This window comes from Suncus etruscus, chromosome 1, assembly GCF_024139225.1.
Source record: "Suncus etruscus isolate mSunEtr1 chromosome 1, mSunEtr1.pri.cur, whole genome shotgun sequence".
NCBI classification, from domain to species: Eukaryota; Metazoa; Chordata; class Mammalia; order Eulipotyphla; family Soricidae; genus Suncus; species Suncus etruscus.
The window spans coordinates 119,361,208-119,386,682 of record NC_064848.1 but is presented as its reverse complement, the minus strand read 5'-3'; the positions used below and the strand labels follow the sequence as shown (position 1 = coordinate 119,386,682).

Sequence of the window (25,475 nt, the reverse complement as noted above, 5' to 3'; positions counted from 1 at the left end):
TCAAATACATCCATCATTGTAGGATCATATCAATTCAGATGCAATAAAATATGCATCTGAAGTCATCAAATGTTCAGAAAATAATGGTAACAGACTGGTCAACTAACAAGAGCTTATTAAACCTTCTAACAATGTCTTAATCACTTCATTGAGATTCAATAATTTTCACAAATGTTCTTGTTGCTCTTCTCTTTTCTTTCTTTTTCTTCCTATTTCTTTCTTTCTTTCTTTCTTTCTTTCTTTCTTTCTTTCTTTCTTTCTTTCTTTCTTTCTTTCTTTCTTTCTTTCTTTCTTTCTTTCTTTCTTTCTTTCTTTCTTTCTTTCTTTCTTTTTTCTTTTCTTTTGTATTTATTCTCACTCTCTTTCTCTTCTCTCTTTCATTCTTCTGTTTTAGTAATTTTGCTACCAATTACCAAGAAAGAAATATATTATGATGAAATGTGTGAACTCTGCAATACATAGTCTTTAATAAAGTAATTTATATAAAAACAAACAAACAAAATAATGTTTATCAAAAGGCCTGGGAACTGTTAGTAGGGTAATGTCATTGCCTGTTTCCAATGTGGGTTCCATTCATAGCATTCAATATGGTCACCCAAGTCTTCCAGGAGTGATTCTTTTTTTTTTTTTTTTTTTTTTTTGGTTTTTGGACCACACCCGGCGTTGCTCAGGGGTTACTCCTGGCTGTCTGCTCAGAAATAGCTCCTGGCAGGCACGGGGGATCATATGGGACACCGGGATTCGAACCAACCACCTTTGGTCCTGGATCGGCTGCTTGCAAGGCAAACACCGCTGTGCTATTTCTCCGGGCCCAGGAGTGATTCTTGATTAAAATTGGAAGTAGCCCTTGCACATTTCTGGGTGCAAACCTCTCCCAAATATAGATAGTAAAATCTTTGTTCACAGGTCTTGTAAGTTCATTTGGAAATTTTCCCTCATTCTTCCCATCCTTTGATATTTTTTCTGCTGGGGAAAGAGATACTGCAAAAGCATTTGTGCACATATGTTATAAATTAAAATATAAATTATACTATATAAATTATAAATTAAAATAAAAACAATAAACTGTAGAATTTAAAGGTCGAAGTGGGACCTATAATGGATATGTTATTGAAGCACAGTGGTGGTTACACTTTTATTTTCTAAATTTTTTATAATTACTATTTTAAGAACTGTAGTTAAAAATTGTTTATGATTGAGTTTCAGTCATAGAATGTACATGACCAGTGCACATTTACTGCTCCCAATGTTCTGTTTCCCTACCTCCCAATTCCTTGCATGCCTTTGAGGGAGACATTTTACCTCTCTCTGTTCTTGGATACTTGGGTTACTTCCAAATTCTGGCTATTGTAAATATTGTAAAGTATTGTAAAGAACATAGATGCAGAGGATTTTTCTACATTGTGTATTTTGGTTTTTAGAGTATATTGCTAGGAGTGGTATTGCTGGGTCATATGAAAACTCAATTTCTAGCATTTTGAGGTATATCCATATTGTTTTCCAAGAAGGCTGGAGCAGATAGAATTTCCACCTGAAGTATTTGAATGTCCCTTTCTCCACACATCTGCACAAGCACTGGTTGTATTTGTTCTTTGTGATGTGTGCCAGTCTCTGTGGTGTCAGATGATATCTCATTTTTGTTTTGATTTGCATATTGCTTATAATTAGTAATGTGAAGTACTTTTTCCATTGACATTTGTCATCTGTATTTCTTTGTTGAGAAAATGTTCATTTCTTCTCATTTTTTGGATCGAGTTAGATAATTTTTCTTGCTAAGTATGATGAATGCTGTATACCTTAGATATTAGCCCCTTATCTGATGGGTTTTGGGTGTGTACCCCATTCCATGGGTAGTCTTTCTAACCTGTTTCCTTTGAATTGCAGAATCTTCTCAGTTGGATGTAGTTCCATTTGTTTATCTTTGCTTTCAAAAAGGTGTTTCCTCCTTGAAGATGCCTTTAGCTTCAATGTCATTAAGTACTTGCCTACATTTTTTGTCTATGTATCAAGATATTTAAATCCGTTTTGATTTGATACAATTTGATTTGTGCATGGTGTTAAAGATAGGTCTGAGTTCACTGTTTTGGTTATAGTTGACCAGTTTTTTCAAGAAAACTTGTTTCATATTCTTTCCTTGCTCCACTTTGTAGTTTTTGCCCCTTCATCAAAGATTAATTTATCAGATAGCTGGAGGTCAATCTCAGAGAATTTAAGTCTATTTCATTGATCTGAGTATTTGTATTTATTACAATACCATGCCCTTTTAATTATTACTGCTTTACATTACAGTTTAAAATTGGAAAAAATGATGCCTCACAACTTCTTTTTCCCAAGGATTGTTTTATCTATTTATGGATGTTTTGTGTTCCAAATTACTTTGAAGTGTGTTTGATCTACTTTGAAAATGTCATGGGTTCTTATAAGGATTGCATTAAATCTGTATAATGCCTTACAAAGTATTGTCATTTTAATACAAATAAGATTTCTTTTTGCTTTTGAGCTACACATGGAGGTGCTTTGGGATTACTCCTAGCAAGCTTGGGGGACCATATAGGATACAGGGGATCAAACCTGGATCCATCCTGTGTTGGTATTGTGCAAGGTAAACACCCTACCCCTGTGCTATCACTCCAGCCCCATAAGTGAGATATTTTTAATACCTGTTATTTTCCCTCATTATTTATAATAAAAAAGCCATGGATTTTTAAAAATTAATTTTGTTGTCTGGCTCTTTACTAAACAAACCAATTGTTTCTAGAAACTTTTTGGCTGTCTTTTATTTTCTAAATGTAATATCATTAATCTGCAAACATTTGAATTTGAATTTGACTTTATCCTTACCTATATGGATACTCTTGATGTCCTTCTCTAGCCTTATTGCTATGGCAAATTCTTTCAGTACTATATTGGATAGAAGTGGCGAGAGGGGACAATCTTGTCTTGTGCTAGATCTTAGAGGAAAGGCTTTTAGTTGTTTGCCATTGAGTATAATATATACCATATACTTGCAGTAAATAGACTTGACAATATTGAGAAAAGTTCCTTCAATTCCCATCTGTTGGGAGTTTTTATCATGATCCTTGTCAAATGTTTTTCCTGCATCTATTCAAATAATATGATTTTTAGTTTTTCTTTTGTTCATATGGTGAAACATATTGATTAACTTGCATATGTTAAACTATTTTTGTATCTCTGGAATGAACCCTACTTGCTCATGACCTTCTTGATGAGTTGTCGAATTCTATTTTCTAGTCATTTGTTGAGATCTTTGAATCTGTGTCCATCATGGATCTAGGCCTTTAGTTCTTTTGAATCTGTGTTCATCATGGATCTAGGCGTAGAGTCCTATTTTGTTTGTAGTGTTACTGTCTGCTTTTGGTATCAGTGTGATGTTTGCTTCATAGAAACTATTTGGTAATGTTTCTGTTACTTAAATTTGCTGGAAGATCTTGAAAAGTATTGGCAGTGGGTCCTCTTTAAAAGTTTGAAAGGATTCACTAATGAATCTGTATAGGCCTGGGCATCTATTTTTGAGAAGTCTTTTGAATACAATTTCAATTTTCTCAATACTGATAGGTATGTTCAGATATTCCAGGTCATTTTGGTTCATCCTTGGCAGGCTATAGGAATCTCAGGATGTATCGTTTTCTTCCAGGTTCTCTTGTTTTGTGACATATTAGCAAAGTAATCTCTGATATAAAATCTGAGTAAAATTTGAATTTTTATAGTATTTGTAGTGATCTTCTCCTTTTCATTTCTGTTTCAGTCCATGAAGTTTCTTTCTCTTTCTTTGATAGTGTTTTATCAGTCTTGTTTATTTTTTCAAAGAACCAACTTTTGCTACGATTAATCTTTTAAAAATTTTTTCGGAATTCTAATTCATTAATTTCTTCCTTAGTTTTATTATTTCTTTCTTTCTGCCTATTTTGAGTACATTGTTGGCCATTTTACTATTTTTAAGCAGCACCACTAAGTCACTTACATAGGCCTTTTCTTTGTTCCTGATAAATTCTTGCAAAGCTATACATTCTTAATACAGTTTTTGCTGAGTCCCACAAATTCTGATAATTCATGCCTTTATTCTCACTTATTTCCAATAATCTTTAGATTTCCTCTTTAATTTTGTCTCTGGTTCACTTGTTCAGTAATGAGTAATTTTTAGGTGTTAAATATTTTTCTTTGTATTTGTTAGTATTTCACTTTTATTTCATCATGTCATGATCTGAAACATAGTTGCTACGTGCTTGCTTCGGCAGCACAGATACTAAAACTGGAACGATACAGAGAATATTAGCATGGCCCCTGCGCAAGGATGACACGCAAATTAGTGAAGCGTTCCAAGAAAAAGTTAAGATAAAAGATTAAAAAAAAAGAAAAATAGTTAATATAATTTCTATCCTTTTTTTTTATGGAGGTATGTTTTATGACTCAGCATGTGGTCTATCTTTGAGAACATTCCATGTGCATTGGAGAAGAATGTTTACCCAGGTTTCTTGAGATAAAAAGCCATATATATGTGTGTATATAAACATATATGTTTATTATATATATACACATACACTAAGCCACTCTCTTCCATTTCTTCCTCAAAGCCAGTATATATATTTTTATTTTCATTTATTTATTTATTTATTTATTTATTTATTTATTTATTTATTTAGGTTTTTGGGTCATATCTGGCAGCGCTCAGGGGTTACTCCTAGCTTCATGCTCATAAATCTCTCCTGGCAGGCTCAGGGACCATATGGGATGACGGGATTCGAACCAATGACCTTCTGCATGAAAGACAAACGACTTACTTCCATGTTATCTCTCTGGCCTCTTTTTTATTTTTGCTTTTTGGGTCACACCCAGCAGCGCTCAGGGGTTACTCCTATTTTTTTAATTTTTAAATTTATTTTTTTTATTTGTTTTGTTTTGGGCCACACCTGGTGGAGCTCAGGGATTACTTCTGCTGTATGCTCAGAAATTGCACCTAGCAGGCTTAGGGGAACATATGGCAGGGCGGGGATCAAACCCAGGTCTGTCCTGGCCGCTTTCAAGTCAAGATCCTACCGTTGTGCTTTTGTTCCTGTCCCAGTATATATGTTTACAGTTTTATACTGGTTGATATATAAAGAAGTGATAGGGTGGTGTTGAAGTTTCCTACTATTCATTTGGTTAATTCCATAGTTTCTTTGAATTCTTTCCACATCCTCAACATTTCTTCTCTAATGTCATCAGAGAGGCTACGTAGGTGCCTGGCACCAGTTGGGTGTTCAGAGCTACCATTCTCGTTCACTAAGCATTTGTTTAGTTCTAAATTGTGTCCAGATTGTGGTTTTTTTTAGTGTGGTGTTTTTTTTTTTTTGTTATGTATTTTGTTGAGGCTATTTTACTACAAGAAAGGCTCAGTTATTGGCTTTTCTCAAAGCGTTTTTGTCCTGCCTTTTCTGCATAGTGGTCTGATTCTCTGCTCACCTTAATGTGGCACTGCAGAATGCTGGTCTCACCTCTGAGTCACAACCAGGCATTCCAAAGAATTTATTCTTTTTGATATTTTCCCCCCTTTATTTTAGATTTTGGCCACACCCCTGTGTGTTTATTTCTGGCTCTACTATGAGAAATCGCTTCTGGCAATTTCAGGGACCATATAGGATGCCAAGGACTGAACCTTGTTTGATCATATGCAAGGTAAATGCTGTACCCATTGTCCTATTGCTCCACCCCCTTTTTCCTTTAAAATATATTTTATAGTCACCTTTTGGTGATAAATTATTAAATAATTTTCTGAGTGTTGAAAGTTTGAAAATAATTTTATTTTATTATGATAAATGATTTATATAAAAGTAAATAATTTACATATATTTACAGTAATTTTAGTAATAATTGTTTTGCTTTATAACATATATATTTGGTTTTTGGGTCACACCCAGCAGCACTCAGGGGTTACCCCTGGCTCTACTCTCAGAAATGGCACCTGGCAGGCTTGGGGGACCATATGGGATGTCGGGATTCGTACCACAGTCCTTCTGCATGCAAAGCAAATGCCCTACCGCCATACTTTCTCTCTGGCCCCTTGTTTTATATTTAAAAAAAAAACAAATGAGTTGGATTTCTATAGATAGTGAGTGATCTAACAGAAAAAAATTTACATTTCATTTAGGTCATTAAATAATGGGAGGTCATAAAAATGCGTAATTCAGAAGTGCTTCTTGCAATTTTTTGTTTTCATAAGGCAAAAGAAGTCCTAATTTTCTTTAATAAATAGCAAATATCTTCATGTCATATTTTTACAATATAAATTGTTAGGGTCTATTTTTATTTATTTATTTATTTTTGGTTTTTGGGCCACACCTGGTGATGCTCAGGGGTGACTTCTGGCTATATGCTCAGAAATTGCTCCTGGCTTGGGGGACGCCAGGGGATTGAAATGCAGTCCATCCTAGATCAGCCACATGCAAGGCAAATGCTCTAATGCTGGGTCACCGCTCTGGCCCCTAGGGTGTATTCTTGAATTATAACTTCTAAAATTTGTTTAAAATAATTTTGTTCACAATTAATTCTCATTAAATGTTTGATTTCAATACCTATTTTATATTATATTCTGTGTTCACATAAGATTTTTTTCAGGCTTAAAGAGATTACAAATGAAAAAGTTTAAGACACTTTGCCTTAGAATAGTAAAGAAAAATTCTTTAAAAATTCAGTTCTAAAAATCTTCACATATTCACATCAACAATCTTGTCTAGAGAATTACCTATGGGAAATTTCCTAGGAGACTATTCAAAATGTTCTTTGAGATAATAATATGAGACTGAACTATGTAGCTACCTTCCAGGATTAAACCACAATTGGTACTACACAATAGAGTTGCTTTACCCACTGTTCATTATTCATCAATTAATAAGAAAGCAAGCCCAGGTTAAGATTCAGAAAAAGAAAGAAAATCCTTCTACATCTTTGAAATTCTCTATTATTAATATTGATCCTTGGGGCTGGAGCAATAGTGCAGTGGTAGGGCATTTGCCTTGCACGCAGCCAGGAGTAACCCCTGAGCGTCACCAGGTGTGGCACAAAACCAAAAGAATAAAAAATATTCTCTCAAAAGAATAAAAATTGATCCTCTTACATTTTAGGTAGAACAAAATATAGAATCTGTGCTTTCTGAGATCATTGGTATATATAATCCCTTTTATTTTCTTCTATTCAAAATGTTTATTTCTAAGGTTATATTATCAAAGATGCTTAAAAATGTGTATACCAATGCTGATATAAAATCATTAAAGTTTGTATTTTGAAATTTGTATATATTTTCGATTTAATATCCAATCCCCTATGTATTTTCATTTTGTTTTTATGTATATTTACAAATGTATATTAAATATATCCCATCATATGACTATCATATGATTATAAACTACAGGTTTATTGGAAATGTATTGCAAGTGTAATAAACTCTTACATTGCTAAATGCAATATATTATACTATATATAATATAGTATAAATTATAAATATAATTACACATAATATATAAATAATATATTATAATTATATAAATTATAAATTATATAAATTATAAATAGAAATGCAATATGTTGTATTACCATCATCAGCATTAGCAATGAAGAAAATAGATATGACTCCAGTATACTTAATTTACTACATGTTAGAAATTTTCTGGAAAATGCCCCATTTTAAACAAATACCTATTAAACAGGTTATTTTCTAGGTATTAATTCACCCAAATTATTAGTTCTTCTGTAATTCTTTTAAAAATAATTGTAAAGATTAATTAAAAACTAATTGTAAAGTATGTTTTTGGATATTTCCTCTCAATGTTTGTCATATTAATTGTGTTCAAATATTCCAAATTCAGGTTATTTTTTAAATTTACTAAAATAGCATAAAACACATTGGTCTTTCATTGTATTGAGTTATGGAATTTTAATTTTCTTATAAATTTAAGGGAATTCTGTGGAAATATATATAAAGTGTTACCTAGAAATTTTCTTAAATTTCCAGAGATAATGAATTGCCCTTTTAGGTCAACCTCATTTCACTCATGGACCTTAGATAATTTTTTTCATAATCTAATTTATCATCTTATATCATAAAATAACCACCATCCTAGACAACCTGAGTTAAAGCCACATACATTAATGTAGGATGCCAATTTTATAATGAAAACAATTAAGTAAATGTTAATTCTATTATTTATAAAATTAAAACTATTAAAGGGTCTGCTTAGAGAAACAGGCCTTAAGCAAAACATTTTCTTTCTTTCTTTCTTTCTTTCTTTCTTTCTTTCTTTCTTTCTTTCTTTCTTTCTTTCTTTCTTTCTTTCTTTCTTTCTTTCTTTCTTTCTTTCTTTCTTTCTTTCTTTCTTTCTTTCTTTTTTTCTTTCTTTCTTTCTTTCTTTTCTTTCTTTCTTTCTTTCTTTCTTTCTTTCTTTCTTTCTTTCTTTCTTTCTTTCTTTCTTTCTTTCTTTCTTTCTTTCTTTCTTTCTTTCTTTCTTTCTTTCTTTCTTTCTTCCTTCCTTCCTTCCTTCCTTCCTTCCTTCCTTCCTTCCTTCCTTCCTTCCTTCCTTCCTTCCTTCCTTCCTTCCTTCCTTCCTTCCTTCCTTCCTTCCTTCCTTCCTTTCTTTCTTTCTTTCTTTTTTTTTTTTTGGTTTTTGGGCCACACCCAGCGGTGCTCAGGGGTTACTCCTGACTGTCTGCTCAGAAATAGCTCCTGGCAGGCACAGGGGACCATATGGGACACCGGGATTCGAACCAACCACCTTAGGTCCTGGATCGGCTGCTTGCAAGGCAAACGCCTTGTGCTATCTCTCCGGGCCCCAAGCAAAACATTTTCACACATATTTTTTTTTGTTTGTTTGTGGGTGATGCTCAGGTGTTACACCTCTATCTACAAGTAGGGATTACTTCTAGTGATGCTATGGGACCATGGGGATGAAGGGGATTGAATTCATGTTGACTAAATACAAGGCAAGCACCTTACTTACATGCTGTACTATTGTTCAAGTCCCACCTTGTTCTTCTTATATGTAGAGTTCAAATGATTAGAATATGTGTTCCCAATAGTGAATTCCCTGATTTTTTTTTTTTATCTTTTGTATTCTATTTAAAAACCTTCCTCAAACCATCAAATGTAGCTTCCTTTCTTGTATATAACTGCTTCATCATTTTTTATCTTTTCCTTTTGTATTTTACTTCAAGGAACAAGAAGTCAAACCACAAAATAAAAATGTTGTCTGAAAATATCCTAAGACATTCATATTTATTAATTTAAAATTTTTTGTATTTTCATTAAAAGAGTATACTTCATTAACAAGTTTTTCTTTATAACAGTAATTGTTTTTCTTCTAGTTATAATAACATGGTCTTCAGTTGTTTCTTTGTTTTAGTTTTTGGACCACTCTCAGGGCAGAGATGGTAGTCATGTGTAGAGTATACTTATATTGATTTAGTTTACTTTCGTGTACATTTTACTCTTCTTTAAATGTCCCAGAATTATCTACAAGAGGCTGCAAAAGAGAAACTAAGAACCAATTTATAATTCTTGCTTCATTTAGCTATACTTTTCAATTCTATCCACTCAAAGAGTCAGATTTCTCAGTACCACTGAATAAGCCATACCATGTACCCCTATCCTTAAACCCTAGAATATTTAAATTAATCACCTTTTTTGCTTTTGTATCTCTCATTAGTCTCCAAATAGCCAAACATTGCTTTCCAATCATTAAGAGGCAGAAAAATTTTAGAACAAGGGAAGGCTTAACAATCTTATTTTTATTTTAGCATCCTGAATTACCATGCTGTTTATGATGGGATTTATTATGTATGTTCTAAAAGTGTTCTACGATAGTGTCCACTCATCCACTATTCTCCCAGTTTCCATCATTCTTTCCTAACTCTATTATATTCCACATATGAGAAATATCATCCTGTATTTGTACATCTCCTGATATACTTCATTCAAGCAATAACATGTTATTATATGACATATAATGATAAATATAAATATTATATAATTTAAATTAATTTAATTCATCATGTCTAAATTTCTTTAACCAGTCATGTGTTCTTAGACATTTGGGTTGCTCTCAGATTTGGATTATTGTATACAGTGTTGTATCGAACATAGAAGAGATGTTTTTGGGAACAGTTTTAGGGCCTTTATATAGATACCAAGAAGCAGAATTTCTGGACCAAATGGAAGCTCAGTTCTATGTTTCTGAAATATGTCTATATTGTTATTTGGAAAGGTAAAGCCAGTAAACATTCCCACAAACAATAGTTGAGAGTTTCTTTTTTTATGTCCATGACAACCCTATTTATTTTTGTTTTTAATTTTGTTATGTATTCCAGTCAAACCTGTGTAAGATATCTTATTTTTTTGCTTTAATTTAAACTTCCCTAATAATAAATTATGAAGAGCAATTTGAAATGTCGATTAGCCATTTCTATATTTTTTGAAGATTTTGTTCATCTCTTCTCTCCATTTTTTGGATGTTAATTTATTGGTTTCTTATAGTTTTGCACTTTCTTTATGCATCTTGGAGATTACCTTTTGTCAGATTAGTAAGCAAAAATTCTCTTTCTGTATGTTTAGTTGCTTTCTATTCTTGTCATTATTTATTTTGGAGTACAGAATAATCTTAGTTTGATGTGGTTCCATTTTTTATTTTCCTTATGTTTTCTTGGCCAATTTGATTGATTCATCGAAGTTAGGAGTCAATGTAATAAGTTTTTTGACTATATTTTTCTCAATATTATTTATTGACTCAGATGAAATATCAAGACTTTAATTTATTTTGAGTTGACATTTAAGCAAAAGGCTGAGCATATTTTCTTCTTTCTCTACTATTCTCCTTCTATTCTTCTATTTTCTTTTCTTCTTTTTATTTTTATAGGTCATAATTTTTTTTTACAATATTATTTTGTTCAACAGTCTTTACTTGCTCTACTTCATACTCCACTCCTTTGTCAAAGATTAGCTCTTCATAAACTTGAGGATTTGTCTTTGGGATATCAATTTCATACTATTGGTTGGAGATACAGAATGTCACTACTAGAGTGTTTTGATATTTACTATATGTCTTGATTACTATAGCTTATAGTATAATTTAAAGTTGAGGGAAGAAAAGCCTTTTACACTCTTTTTATTCCAGGATTTATTTGACTATATTGAGGCTTTTATTACTTTAAATAAATTTCAACCACATTTGTGTTCTCTCTTTTTAAAATGGTTTTGTATTTAAATTAAAAACAATTATGTATATTTAATTTTGGGATAACATCTGGCTCTGCTCAAGGCTTCCTCTGGTTCTACACATTGATAATCCCTCCTGGTCAGCTTGAAGAAATATATGCAGTCTCAGGGATTGAATTAGGCTTAGCTGTATCCATGACAAGCATCCTACCTGCTATAGAGCTCAGCTCCTGTCATAAATATTTTTAATTTAAATTTTTTTATTTTAAGCACTATTGCATACAGAGTTGCTCATATTAGTTATTTCTGGCATTCTATGTTCTAACGCCAAACCCACCACCAACATTCTCTCTGTTTCCTAACTTTCCTAAAGCCTGCTCCTGGTAGGTATGAATAATTTACTTAATATTGATTGGTATAACTAAATGGTGATGAAATTATTTTAAAAAACTTTATTGAAAAAATTTGTGAAAGTTGTCATATCTTACCATATGGTCATTATATCTTTTTCTGAGGTTTTACTAAGTTTTTTTTGATAGTTGAGCATTTTATTGTTGGTTTTGTTTATTGGGCTTCTATGACTTCTATGATAGCTTCACATGTAATTTGTCAAACATAGGAGATTGGTTGTATAGTTATCAGCCCCTTAGAGATTGAACCACACAAAGGCAAAACACTAGAAAAATTATGCCCATTTGTGACCAAAATAGAGGGAAAATGGGCTATCCAATGCCTGAAAACTAATTCAGGTGTTTTTTTTTACATTATTCAAGCTCTTCCTTAATGTCTAGCATGTCATTGGACTGGGCTATAGAAAAAGGGCTTGCCCAAGAAGTTGAAAAACAGCTTATTATTAAGACTGTGTAGTATAAACTTCACCATTGTAAACATATTTTCTAAATGTGATATAGTAGAGCATGCAGGGGAATAAAATATCAATGATCACCAATGATGTAGAATAATAAAGCTACATTAGGACAAGGCAAGCACACATTTTTTAAACAGTCCTTTACAAGTAAAGCATCAGTTATTTTGTAAGAAAAAAATGAAAAACTGATACTATAAACATTTGTAGTAAATATGTATGTGGTTGAGATTGTTAATTTTATATCAATCTGGAAGCAATCTTGGGGGTAATATTAAAATTTAAATTTGTGAAAATTGGTGCTATACATGCATGACAAATATTATATGGCCACAAAAAATAAAGTATTTTACTTTGTAGCAACTTGGATAAGATTAGAGGACATCATGCTTAGCAAAATAAGACAGGTAGATCAATATAATATGATATCTTTTTTTTTGCACATAGAGAAAAAAATCAAGACAATATCAGTTGATAATAACCCTTTAACAATAGATTACAGAACTGAGAGTGCCAGGTAGAGGTTAGAAATTGAAGAAAAGATTATAGTATACCATGGAGACAAAAGTGGAGGTTCTGAAACTTGTGAGTAATGGCAAAGGGAAGTAATGGTATTCATTAAAACTAAAATTGTTGACTACTAAATAATGGAGGGTGGAGGAGACATACTCATGGGGTCCAAGGTCGTTGAGCACTGTGGTGATAGTTGTATGATTTAACATTGTACATCAATACTGTAAACTTAAACATTATTATAAACTTATTACCTAAGTGATAATATAGAGTTAATCTATGAACTCCTGCTAATCAATTGGAGGCTTGCTTAGACCAAAAGAGACAAAATGTCTGTCTCAAATACAGGCAGGAGTTGGAGGAGGAAGTGATGCGGGCATTGGTGGTGAGAAGATTGCAAGGTGAAGGGGGGGTGTTCTTTTTTATAAATGAAACTCAACTACACTCATTTTGTAATCATGGTGCTTAAATAAAGATAGTATATTTGAAAAACAAAAATCGCAGTGACATTTGCTGGAAGTAGTTAATATACCCTAAAAAAAAAAAAAAAAAAAAAAGAACAGAAAAACTATCTTCCCTAAGCACTCAGTGTCTTTAGGTGCACAATTGAGTCTCTTGTATCTCCAACTTGCCAACCCTTCTCTGCAGAGTTTGGATTTGTTATTTTCAATAATCATGTGAGCCAATTTTTCATATAAAACATATATACATAAGCATACATATTTGCATATGTATGTATACACATATACACATACACACTTTCTTGGTTCTGGAGACCCCTAATTTAGTGGTTCTAACTATGTATTTCAACATTCATGCTTCCAATAAACAATTTAATAAACTGCACATAATTATTATACATACATATTTATATATTCTCTCACATAGTACATTTTGTTGTTGAGGCTAGTTATACTGTACTAATTATGAATGTTTTATCCAAATGGAATTGATCATAATTGCTGTGACAATGCTGTAGGCTCTTTATAAACTTCCATGAATGATCTTTTAGAGGTGTTTCTTTCTTTATGACTGTGACTCATAGTATGTCTATCCTCTCTTCTGTCATATATTGTTTACAATTTTTCTTTATAAATAACATTGTATGAACAAACTTTTATCTTGAAAAAAAATCAACATTCATATCAGTTTTCTTTCAGAGATCAAGACTTTTATACTTCTAGATATTCAACTTTAGGTGTTTTAGAATTCTAGGTTTTAAGGGGTCGATTGAAAAATTACTGATATCAATGCAATATCCCTATCCCATATTTTAGATTTGTATGGTCAAATTCTCTTTTTTATATAATTATGGATTATTGTGCAACAATAGGCACTCTATTTGAAAGAAGAAGAAATAGAAAAACTAACATTTCTAGCAGCAGTTATAGAATGACCCTCTTTGATGAGGTATCAGTTTATTAGGGTGCCATAACAAATTACTACACAATGCAGCACTTAAAACCATAATTATTTTCTTAGGTTGATATGCTGGTAGAAACATCAAAGCACCAGCCCAATTGGTTTATATGGATATTTTTATTCTGATGGTTGTAAAAGGCCACTTTAGGTGTTCACATGTTTGTCAGGTGTTCATATGTTTGTTCTCAAGTGTTCACATGTTTGTCTTTCTGTGCCTGCATGTGTCTGAAGGTAATAACCCATACTAGGATAATGGAGGTGAGGCAGATTTAAACTCATATAAGCCCGGATTCAGCACGATGGTCAATTAAAATTTTTGAGATTTGTAGCAGTTTTCAAAGAAATTAAATAATGAGAATGATTTTTCCTGTATCATCAAATGAATAAGAAGATTATCATCCTTATCCACTTCCTCCTACCCTAATCCAAACATCTTAGCTTCCTAATAATTTTCAGCAAGTCATTTTTCTCTCTTCTGGAATCATCTTTAATCTTTGTTCCAAAACCCTCACAACGGTGTTGAAATTCCAAGTGCCACGTGTTAAATCTTCTTTCCTCTGGAATACTAAAAGGGCTTCCTAGCATACATAATATGACCACAGAGGAGGGAAGGAAAAGGATATAAAAATGCAAATAGTATGGATGAGTTCTGCATATACTTGAGGGCTGAAATGTTTATTCCTTTAGCTACCCATAGTACTGAAATGCTTTTCATAGTTAGATCTTTCTCCAAGGAGAATTAAATCTAATTGCTCATGGCATATTATCTTTGTACAGTGATGGTATTTAGTATAATCCAAGTACTTTTGTTTTTATCTAAAGTAACTGTGCCCCACTTACAAGGAGGATAATGCAAATAGAACTGATCTTACCCGTGATTGAAGTGATATTTAATACTGGCAAGGACAATTAATTGTATGCATGATTTTTCTTATGCCTTGATTTAGACTCCAACCTGATATAAGATGTGGCTCTCCTTATTACACACACACACACACACACACACACACACACACACACACACACACACATACCTGGGTACTTATAATATACATGAGAGTACTTAACAGAGTTTGGAGTGCATCGTATTTTCTGTGAACTATTAGAAACCTAATAAACTGGAAGTACAAACTCATGTACCAAGATTAATGGCTTTAATATATCCATTGCTTTTTTAGTTATAGAAAACGGGGTTAAATGTTAAATTTTTCTTTGTCTCTGATCTCTTCTCTGTAAAATAGGGATTCTAGCTTTTAGAGAACAGTAACTTGGATTACTCAAGGGATTAAAATTTACTTATATGATAACTAAGTTATTTAAGATAATACCTGGCATTTAGTATTATATGTCTGTTTTAAGTTAATATAAAATTATTGTTCTTAGGTACTCATTTTCAAAGAGGACATTAACTAAAGTGTAATAAATATACAAAAATTTCAAATCATGAAAATATTGCTCAATAAATAAGAAATAAGTTCTTTCATGAAAACACTTTTTACTTAGGCTATGAGATCTAAATATGATTCTGTAATTATATATACATATATATATATGATTACATATTTTTCTTCTCCCTTAAACTAGCAACAACTATTCTGATTTTAGACTATATACCACTTCTGTGGTTTCAGAAAGCACATGCAATAAGAATTAGAATATCTATACTTTCTCTTCATATTGTTATACAATAATTCAAATAATTTGTTGTTTTAGATACATATTTTATACTTATTTTAGATAATTTATTTCTATATGTTTTATTGTACAAATATATCATGATTTACTTACCTAGTCTATTTTTAATATAAAATACTATTTTAACTTTTTATTGTTAAAATAGACTTACACAGATTTTTGGAAGGCATAACATAAACTAAAAGTAGAAATTCTGGTTCATTTTTCTCACATATAACCTTCTTGAGTAGATTATATCTATCAAACTACAATATTGCTTCTCTAAGTAAATTAAAGGTAGTGGTAGTGGTATAAAATTAGCAGTCATTATGGTGACTCTTCTATCACCATAGCAGCCATTTTAACTAATTCTTCTTTATCATGTTCATAGCTCCAAAAATAAATACAGCTATAATACTAGATGGAGTAGTTTTTCAATCAGCTATGACATAGTTTATCATTGAGAAATTCATCTAAAATACTGATGTGATAAATAGTAAATCATTCAGTAACTAGTAAAAACAAAGAAATCAGTAGTAAGATTGAATTCACTGACAATGTTCTACCTGATTTTTAATATATATTAAATATTTAATATTTAATATATATTAAATATGTAATATATATTACATATTTTTGGAGATTTCTTGATCTTCCTTTCTTACAGATCCCTATCTTTTAACTTTACAGTTTATTACAAAAGACTAGCTGCACTTGTCATTTATATATGTTGCCTAATCTATTATTATTATTATCTAATTATAATATAATTATAATATATCTAATTATAATTATAATTATTATTAATATATTATTGACATATCTAATTATAATAATAATTATTATTATCTAATTATAATTTTTATCATTTTTACCAGATATCAGTGGTAGTTTTGCAGCATTGTATATTTAAAGTAAATGTTAAAAAAATATTGCACAAAGGTTGGCATTATCCTACAATATAAAGTGGTGACATAGCAGACATGACAGCTGTCACAGCCTGCTTGGTATGGGCACTAAGGAAATTCTTGGGTTCCATTGTAAAGGTGGGTGTATGAAGTTGGTAATTGGGAAGCAGGATCATACACAGAAGTGAGGTTCAAATTCTGTTCCGTTTATTGTATTTTAAAGATAGAATACTTATACTAAATTTCTTGGCAAGGCATCATAATTGCAGACATAACTGTTAGTTCTCACACTGTACAAAACAAAATTTGCAGGGCAAGCTGCTCAGGACAAGCTGTATGTTTATTTTTACTGACCCAGGGCAGCCTCCCGTTTCTGTGCTGCTTCTGCTATCTTGTCTGAATTTTCTACTATCAAGATCAGTTTTCAAAGACTGGTTTTTTTTTTATGTTTTGGCTTTGTTTCTGTGCTGGGCTTAAAATATTAACCTTTAATATGACTGCACTTTGACTAACAACAAAGCTAGGTTTGAGGACCGTTAATAAGGAATTGCTTAAGCATACACAACTTCTTGTGTCAGGGTATATTTCAGAAATATGAGTGGCCTTTGAGAGAGTCTCCAAGAAAGGTCTTTAGGATGCAAGTGAAGTCATGTCTAAAATATTTTTGCCACATCCCCTATCAGTTTCCCTTTCCCCTGAGTGCATCATGGACATGCAGCCAAGGTCTCTTGATACCTAGTGCCCTCTCTTCTGGGTACAGGTGAATTGTCAAGCTCAGTGCCTTCCGTTGTGGTAATAGGCAGCTAAGGCTTCCCCAGCCTAGTCTTTGGCTGTGGTCTCTGACTCAGAGTTCCTAACATAGGAGTGGTCATAGCAACAGTTTCTACTATCTGACGGTGTATTGATCAAATACTCTATTAGGCACTTACACTCAAAAAAATGATCTCTCACAATTGTTTTTAAAACGAGTTAATAAAAATAAAAGATAACTTTTTCCTGCATGCCTATTTTCTCATAATACCTATTATAGAATTTAGCACTTATTTGATTTACAGCAAAAACACATATACAGAAAAGTAAACAATACAGACTTTCATAATAGTGTTATTGAAATGACAATGGGCTTGGCTCTTACATAAAACTTCCTTTGAATCAACTCCTGTCCCTATCTTTGGGATGCAATACAGCACTTATCTTTTTTCTTAACTCTTATTTGCAGAGTGTGATTCCCCCATCACCTCTTATCCATAGAAAAACCAGATATTATTCTTAGACTTTTCTCTATTCCACAATTATCTACTCAAAATCTCTTTCAATTGCTACTAAGAAAATACAATTTTTCCCCTTGCTATAGTTCTAACAATGACAAAACTTAGGTTCATAAATACAAGTATCTTAGGTTAGACTATTAGGCAATTGAATAAAATGGGAATCAAATAAAAATGATATGAAATAAACTACCTCCAAATTTACCAACATAATATTTATAATAAGACTAAAAAACTTTGAGAAACTTACTAAGCATATTGTTTCTTGATTGGATCCACAAAATTTAAGGGGTTCCTCTTTTAATAGAAATGAGGCAAATTACTCTCTAAATATAGAATAGTGTGCAGTTTTGCTTAATCACTAAATAACTTAAAATGTTTTAAAAATTATCATTATAATACCCAAGTAAGATTATTTAAGGAAAATAGTTTTAATATGTTAATAAAATAAATAAGAAATGTCTAACTTTTTTATGGAATGATTTTAAATTACAGTTATTCTAGAACTTGGCTACTTTTATTCTACATTTTTTCTATGCTTTTCTTTTATCTGGAGAATTACTAAAATTGATCATAATGAGACTAGAGAAATAATACTATATTATTTGCTTTACATGTGGCCAACTTGACTTTGATCCCTAGTACCCAATATAGTTCTCTAAATACTGCTTGGAGTGATTTCTGAGTCAGAACTAGGAGTAAATTCTGAGAATGTTTGAGTATGACCTAAAATCCAAAATAAATAAAATGTAGCATATTAAATCTTTCACATTACTTGTTTACTATTTCTAGATAGAAATTTCAACACTGCCATCAAGATGAATCAGACTTGAGGCCGGAGAGATAGCATGGAGGTAAGGCATTTGCCTTTCATGCAGAAGGTCATTGGTTCAAATCCCGATATCCCATATGGTTCCCCAAGCCGACCAGGAGTGATTTCTGAGCGTGGAACCAGGAGTTAACTCCTGAGCACTGCCGGGTGTGTCTTCCCCCCACAAAAAACAAAAACAAACAAACAAACAAAAGATGAATCAGACTTGATTATTATAGGAAAACTTGATTTACTTACAGAGGAGTAACTGGGGAAAACGTATTTAGAAGGTTTTTCATACAGATTGTGAAATCTATCTCTTTGGAGATGTAATCAAAGTTGTTTTGAACTCCTTAGAAGACACACAGTTTCTTGTCACATAACTCTCTTATGACTACTAGTTTACTTCATCAATCCTCTCTCCAGTTAAAGTAGAGTAATACTATTTTCCCTTATGATCTGAAAGCTAAGTGTTCTTAATGTGGTATACTTTGATAGGTATTTTGTGTTGCTTGTGAATGATTTAATAAAATACTTATGTGTAAAAAAATTGAACATTTAAAGACCTTCATAAACCTTTAGTACAAATAATAATTATTTTTCTTTCACAAAAAAGCACTTCCATATTGTAAAGTAATTTTCAGTAGTTGCATCCTATCACCTTTGTGTTATAAACCAAATTAGAAGAAAGCCACTTGTCTCCTGTTCTCACAAAAGTCCAAGGAAAGGAGATTATTACTTATGTGTTTGAGTCATTGTAGTTTACACCGTACATTATTGTCTTTCACACAAATAATGTGAACAGTATAAAGAAAAATCAAAATCTTTTGGACCATAGTGTTTATATAGGCAAAAGAAGCATAACTCTTCCCTTATATTGCTAATCCTAACGTCTGAGGTGAGCAGGGTTAAGTGTATGAGGAAGTGATAGTTTCTAAGTGAATAGAAATAAGGCCTTATATGGAAATTCAATAAACTGAAAACAGCTAGAAACATTTGTGATTAATTCACTTTGTAAACATTTTTAGGGTAAAGAAAAACACATGAGATATATATTTTTTTAACTGAACTTAAGTTAGTGAGCCCAGTCTAAAGTGCATCAAGGAAGAAAAAAAATACAGACTGTTGACCAGCAGTGGTGGGAGTGGCTGCACATTGTGGGCAGCGTTTAAAATAAAAAGGGCCATTTGGAACTGAGGTGAGGTGAGTGAGTACAAGCAAGAGCATGGTTGCTCCACTTCACACTGTGTCTGTACATTTATTCTATTTAAGGAGCCCCACCACAATATATAAGAGCATCACCACATCACAAAGGTTATAATGGGAAAACAATGCAAAACCCCAGAATACCTTATGAGTGATGTAAAATCACCGTATGTGCAGTATTTCCAACTCTAGGGGAATGGGTCTGAAGAAGAGCAGCCTTAAGAGTTAATAAACGAAACCAGTCAAAAGAGACTCATGGAGTCAGTTTGGTTCTTACCTTGCGGTCTCTTGGCCACAAACTAAAACTGAAACATTCTTTATTTACCAGTCAGGAGGAAAAGAGTTGAAGAGAGACAAAATTACCTATCCAGGAGGACATTTACAAGCCAAAGGGCTTGGTGAAAAGGAAGAGGAATTTTGAGGAAATGCATTTGTGTTGGGTAAAGGCAGGGTATGACATAACAACTGATGATGTTAGTTCTGAAGACTCACCAGACATTAGCCACCTAACTAGAGGACCTAAAGTCATGCCTGATAAGGACTTTCAAAAGGAAATGTTAAAGCTGTTCAAAGAAACCATGGAACATACAGCACATAACACTTGAGAGGATGTGAGTGTATAAATGAGAAAACTTCAAACAGAAATATCAAGACTGAATAACATGGTAGGTGAAATGAAAACCTCATTGGAAAGCTTCTCCAGCAGAGAAACAGCTGCTGAGGCAGAATCAGTGAGCTGGAAAATAGGCTGCATTAAAGCTTGATTCAGCAGAAGAAATTGGAGAAGACAAAATGAACAGAAGATGAAAAACATCCTCAAAATAAGTAAACAGACAATAATAGTCCTTTGGGATAAATTCAATAAGAGCAGTACAAACTATAGTGTCAATAAAAGAAGAGAGAGAGTGAGAGATTGAGAGAGAAATCATGAGAGAGGGTGAGAGAGATAAAATGCCTGCCCTAGAGGCAGGCAAAGGAGGGTAGATTGCAGGGAAACACTGGTGGTGAGAAATGTGCATTGGTGAAGGGTGATGCACATTATATGTCTGAAACTCAACCATGAACAATGCTTAAATAAAGTAAATATTAAAAAAACAAATAAACTGGAGAAAGAGCAAAATAAATGGAGGTTGGCAAGGTAGGTGGGTGATTTATGGCAATGGAATATTGTATACCTAGTATATTATTTTAATATTATAAATCACATATAATGACATAAATGCTGAATAAATATTGTGTTAAAAACAATGAAATCAAATACAGTTTCTGTCCAAGAAACAAACAAAACAAATACATTAGATACTAAGGTTTTTATATTCCAGGGACATTATAATAATAGAACTGAAACAATAAATCTAAGTATAAATTTTGATGTAACTAATTTAACTATAGAATTGTTAACGCATCAAACAAGAAATTGAGTAAGTCTATTGCACATTTTGTTTCTAAAAGTATTTGTGCCTTAAGCTAAACTTCAAAATAATTGTAAAAATTACCTAAAATATGGATACTTGTCTAGTAGTGCTAATGATGTAGCTAATCCATGAATGTGTGTTATATCTTCCTGTATATTTCATTTATGTAGATTCATACATATTCATTATCAAAGGTAACTTTTCAAATATATGACTGTCAAAAATAAAGCATAGATATAAAATCAACTTTGCACCCTTCATTTGATTCTTTATTTCACAGATTTTAAAATAAGCCTCATATAAAGAATTTCAATAGGCAAGAAAAGTAATCACATTGCTTATTTTAAAATGCTGCTAAAATACTTTGACAACGAAAATATATGTATATGCATTTGTATATGTATTTGTTTTGGTTTGTAAAGCACACACAGCAGTGTCTACTATGATCTCTGTTTTCAGAGATTATAATTATATAAATGTAATTTTATCTATATTTAGAAAGATCTCTTTACAGTTGAGTTGTGACTTAAATATGTTCTTTGAGCCAAATAAAATTTCACACCCCAAATCCAAACCCTAAGAGAGAGAACAATTCATTTTAGTGAAGAATTCAGAGTAGTACATAAGAATTACAGAAGGAAGTCAAATATTTTACTATTAGACTGGTTGTTTGGTAGGGAAGGCCTATTAACTCAGTAATAATTTTTCCTTATTACTGAATTTTAAATATAATAAATGTGAATCTTAGTGGCATATTAAGTAATGTCATTCAAAGGGGAAGAATATTAATATCTGATAAGCAAGTTAGGTAATATCAAGTGAGGAATGATTCTAGAGATACTAGCCAGAGGAGACGGTTTTTAATTTCAAGTTGTAGTGAAGAGATAGCTGCTTATTCAGACTATATGTACAACTGGTTCTGAATTGCCACTCCAAGCTCATTGCCACCTGGATCACATGGTTCATTTGCTTAAAATGAACTCTATCTGTGATGGTTCCAAGCCAGATGAATCTGTCAACTGTAGTAACTCAGCTGCATGCCAGTGGTCTACTGGCACAGGATAGTGAGTTATTAGGGAAAGTTGTCTGAATGATGTTTCCAGGCACAGTTCTAGAAAAACTGCAGGAAAACAAAAAATCTATGCCATTTTGTAGTCAAGCAGAGGATTGATTTATGCCACTATGATTAGTGAGTTATGGGATTAATTATATTAACTAGCTAATGTTACGAGCTACTGTTAATCTTGGTATAAAAAAGCAGTATTACTAATAGTTAAAAACATGGGTTGAAGTCAGATGGAAAATAATTACAGTTATGAATGTAGTGATATCCTTGTGGGTAAAATTTCAAAACATCGCAAGGGGATTCTGCTGCCCAATTCCCATAAATGCTTTGAAAATGTACTCCATGCTGAATAATTTTCAAGCAAGAAATAAATAACACCATAATTTTATGGGCTCCACTACATTTTTTGTCAACTCTATCTTGCTTTCTCAGCTGATGGGAATTAATTTACAGCTAAAACACTTGGAATACAACATTTTTTGTTGTGCCCTATAGTGTGCTTTGATGTCAGACTCTCTGAATTTCACAGCTTTAGGGTCCTATTCAGCTTGAGACTGAAGATGTCTTTGAAAAAGCCTTTGCTGGATAAATTTAAAATAACATATGGACAGAAATGGCATAAATTTAAAATCTTAGAACTTCTCATGCTGTTAAAAAAAAACCCAACAAGTACAGATACAGCATTTTTTTCGATTGGCTTTCAATGATAAAATAATCCAATTTCAGGGAATGATATTTTAAATGAACATATTAGAATTGATAGACTATTTAAATAAATGTATGAATAAAATTATTTAGAACCATTTAATACTTGACTACTGAAAAAGTTGACACATATTATAATGAATTATAGAATTATAATATACATCCTTTATTCTATATAAAAAGGTGGTCCTATGTATATGCTCTATTGATGCTCTCTAAAATTAATCTCAGCTTTTTTCTACCACTCTTCTTATTCTTACTGTCTCTACAAACCACGATCCAGTATCATTTCTAATTGGACGATGAAAAGTGGGTCCTAAATGTCCAACCTACTACTATTCTTAATCCAGAATTTTAGCACTATAAAGCAGACAATTCTAAACTGGATATTTTTAATCACCTCTAATTATTTCTACAATTAAGTTCAAGTTCCTCACAACAACTTAAAAAGCCCTGAATAAACTTACACCTGCCCTTTCTTAATTTATTTTCTTCTTCTCCTCCATCATTTCAGTTGTATTCCAGCCGAGAGACTAAGTCAAGTTTGTTCCTTCCTTAGAACTTATAACCATAGGATTCCTTCTGCCTGGAAAAGTTTCCTCTCAACACCATTATCATAATTGTATGCTCCTTATCTTCTATATTTAGATTTCAATATAACTTCTCAAATGAAGTTGCCTCTGCCATTCAATTTAAAATAACCCTGAGTACATAAATAACCCTTAATTTTACTTTACAGCAAATTTCACAACTGAGATAAATTGGTTTACTTGTTGTTGACAATATATTTCTTTCACCAGATTTTAAGCTACCCTAGATATAAATGTAACTCTGGTTGATTTTGTTTAAAATATTTATACCTAGCATTTACCATAGTACATTCTCAATAATTATTAAAAATAATGAACAGTACTGTATTCAATTATTTCCACATCTGCCACATCTTTTTTCTCATTTTGAGCACATTTATCAGAGTCAGTTACTGTACTAAGAAATGCACATAAAATAAGTTTCGGCTAATTTTGAAAGGTAGTATTTTTATGTGATACTTTGCTTAAAAACAGAAATATTGGATAACAAAGAGAAATACTTGTATAACTAATCAATTTTACATTAGGACCTTTTAAATCAATATGTTTTGGAGCAACTTTATAATAATAATTTCATTATTACTTGTTCCATGCAAGGATGCTCCATCAGTCACTTCACAATGAATTTTTAGGTCTGCTGATGACCATCATGCTCACAAGTATCAATTATACATGTGCGGCTGTGTTCTTTACACTGACTGTTTAGAAAGAGGACAGTGATTGCACACCATATACACCTCAACACAGGCCTTTTGCCTAATCTGTATTGTGAATTGGGGGACAAAAAATTATACATGTGCGTTTATCCTGTGATTTCCTCCGGAGCCTCAGTAAAAGACTTATGGCACTTACATCTCTTTCATTTGGTCTACATAGTGCTGGTTGGTTTATGTATGTTAGATTACATCTTTCTGGAAAGACCTGCCCAGAAGGTCTGGTCAACCCTAGTTATTTCTCAGATGTCTTTATTGATTTTTGCATTGCTTCTGGCTTGTTTTCTGCACATCACTTTAGTGTCTGACTTGACAGACTTCTGACCTAGTCACTACTGAATTGTTCAGAAATGTTCTCACTTGCTCTGCCTACACAATTGAACTGGATTTCTGCAGTTTTCTGATCAATATGACACTTTAAAGAAGTAATCATAGAAATGTGGCAAAATTTTTCATGTTCAAGAGACATTAATTCTTAGAAATATTATCTTCACAATAATGAACAAATATTTTTATTATTTTATTATATCTATCTAAATTTGATTTATTTTGATCAATTATTAGTTCATTCTGTATTTACTGTCAGGACAAAAATATGTAAATTTTGAGTAATCACACTTATATAGATCCCCTACAGTATGTATAATGTATAATTTAGTGTTAGGTTTGAATATATATTTATATAAAATTATGTAATCTTAAGGGAAAATAAACATCATATATAATTATCTAAATTACAAAAAAGATGGGTGTTGACATGAATAGTGGAAGCAAAATGTGCAATTATCATGAAAAGAAAGCATATAATTCTGGGCAGAATTAATAGTGAAGGTTTTATAAAGCCTGTAAGAGTACTTGACTAATTTTAGAGGTAGTGTAGCATATACTACTATTGGAAATTTGTGAAGATGTAACCAGTGAACCTAAAATAAAATTTGGATGACTCTAATCATTAACTGATTGATCTGAACATGTTACTGTACTTCTTCTCTTAATTTAGTTATTTGAAAATTGAGAGCAATAGTGGCATTTACCTTACAGAATAGTGATGAAGATTAAGATGAGGGACTGGAGCCATAGCGCAGTGGTAGCATGTTTGCCTTGTAGTGGCTGACTCAGGAC

At 32.0% G+C, this 25,475-nt stretch overlaps 2 non-coding genes across 2 annotated transcripts; both read left to right on the top strand.

Annotated features, from left to right (window-relative positions):
- Positions 1-4,240: 4,240 nt before the first annotated feature.
- LOC126027507 (U6 spliceosomal RNA) lies at positions 4,241-4,347 on the top strand. The gene has a single exon (XR_007502278.1). It is a non-coding gene; the product is annotated as a U6 spliceosomal RNA (small nuclear RNA).
- A 19,952-nt stretch (positions 4,348-24,299) lies between these two features.
- Positions 24,300-24,426, top strand: LOC126032674 (small nucleolar RNA SNORA51). Its single transcript, XR_007503903.1, has one exon. It is a non-coding gene; the product is annotated as a small nucleolar RNA SNORA51 (small nucleolar RNA).
- Positions 24,427-25,475: the final 1,049 nt, after the last annotated feature.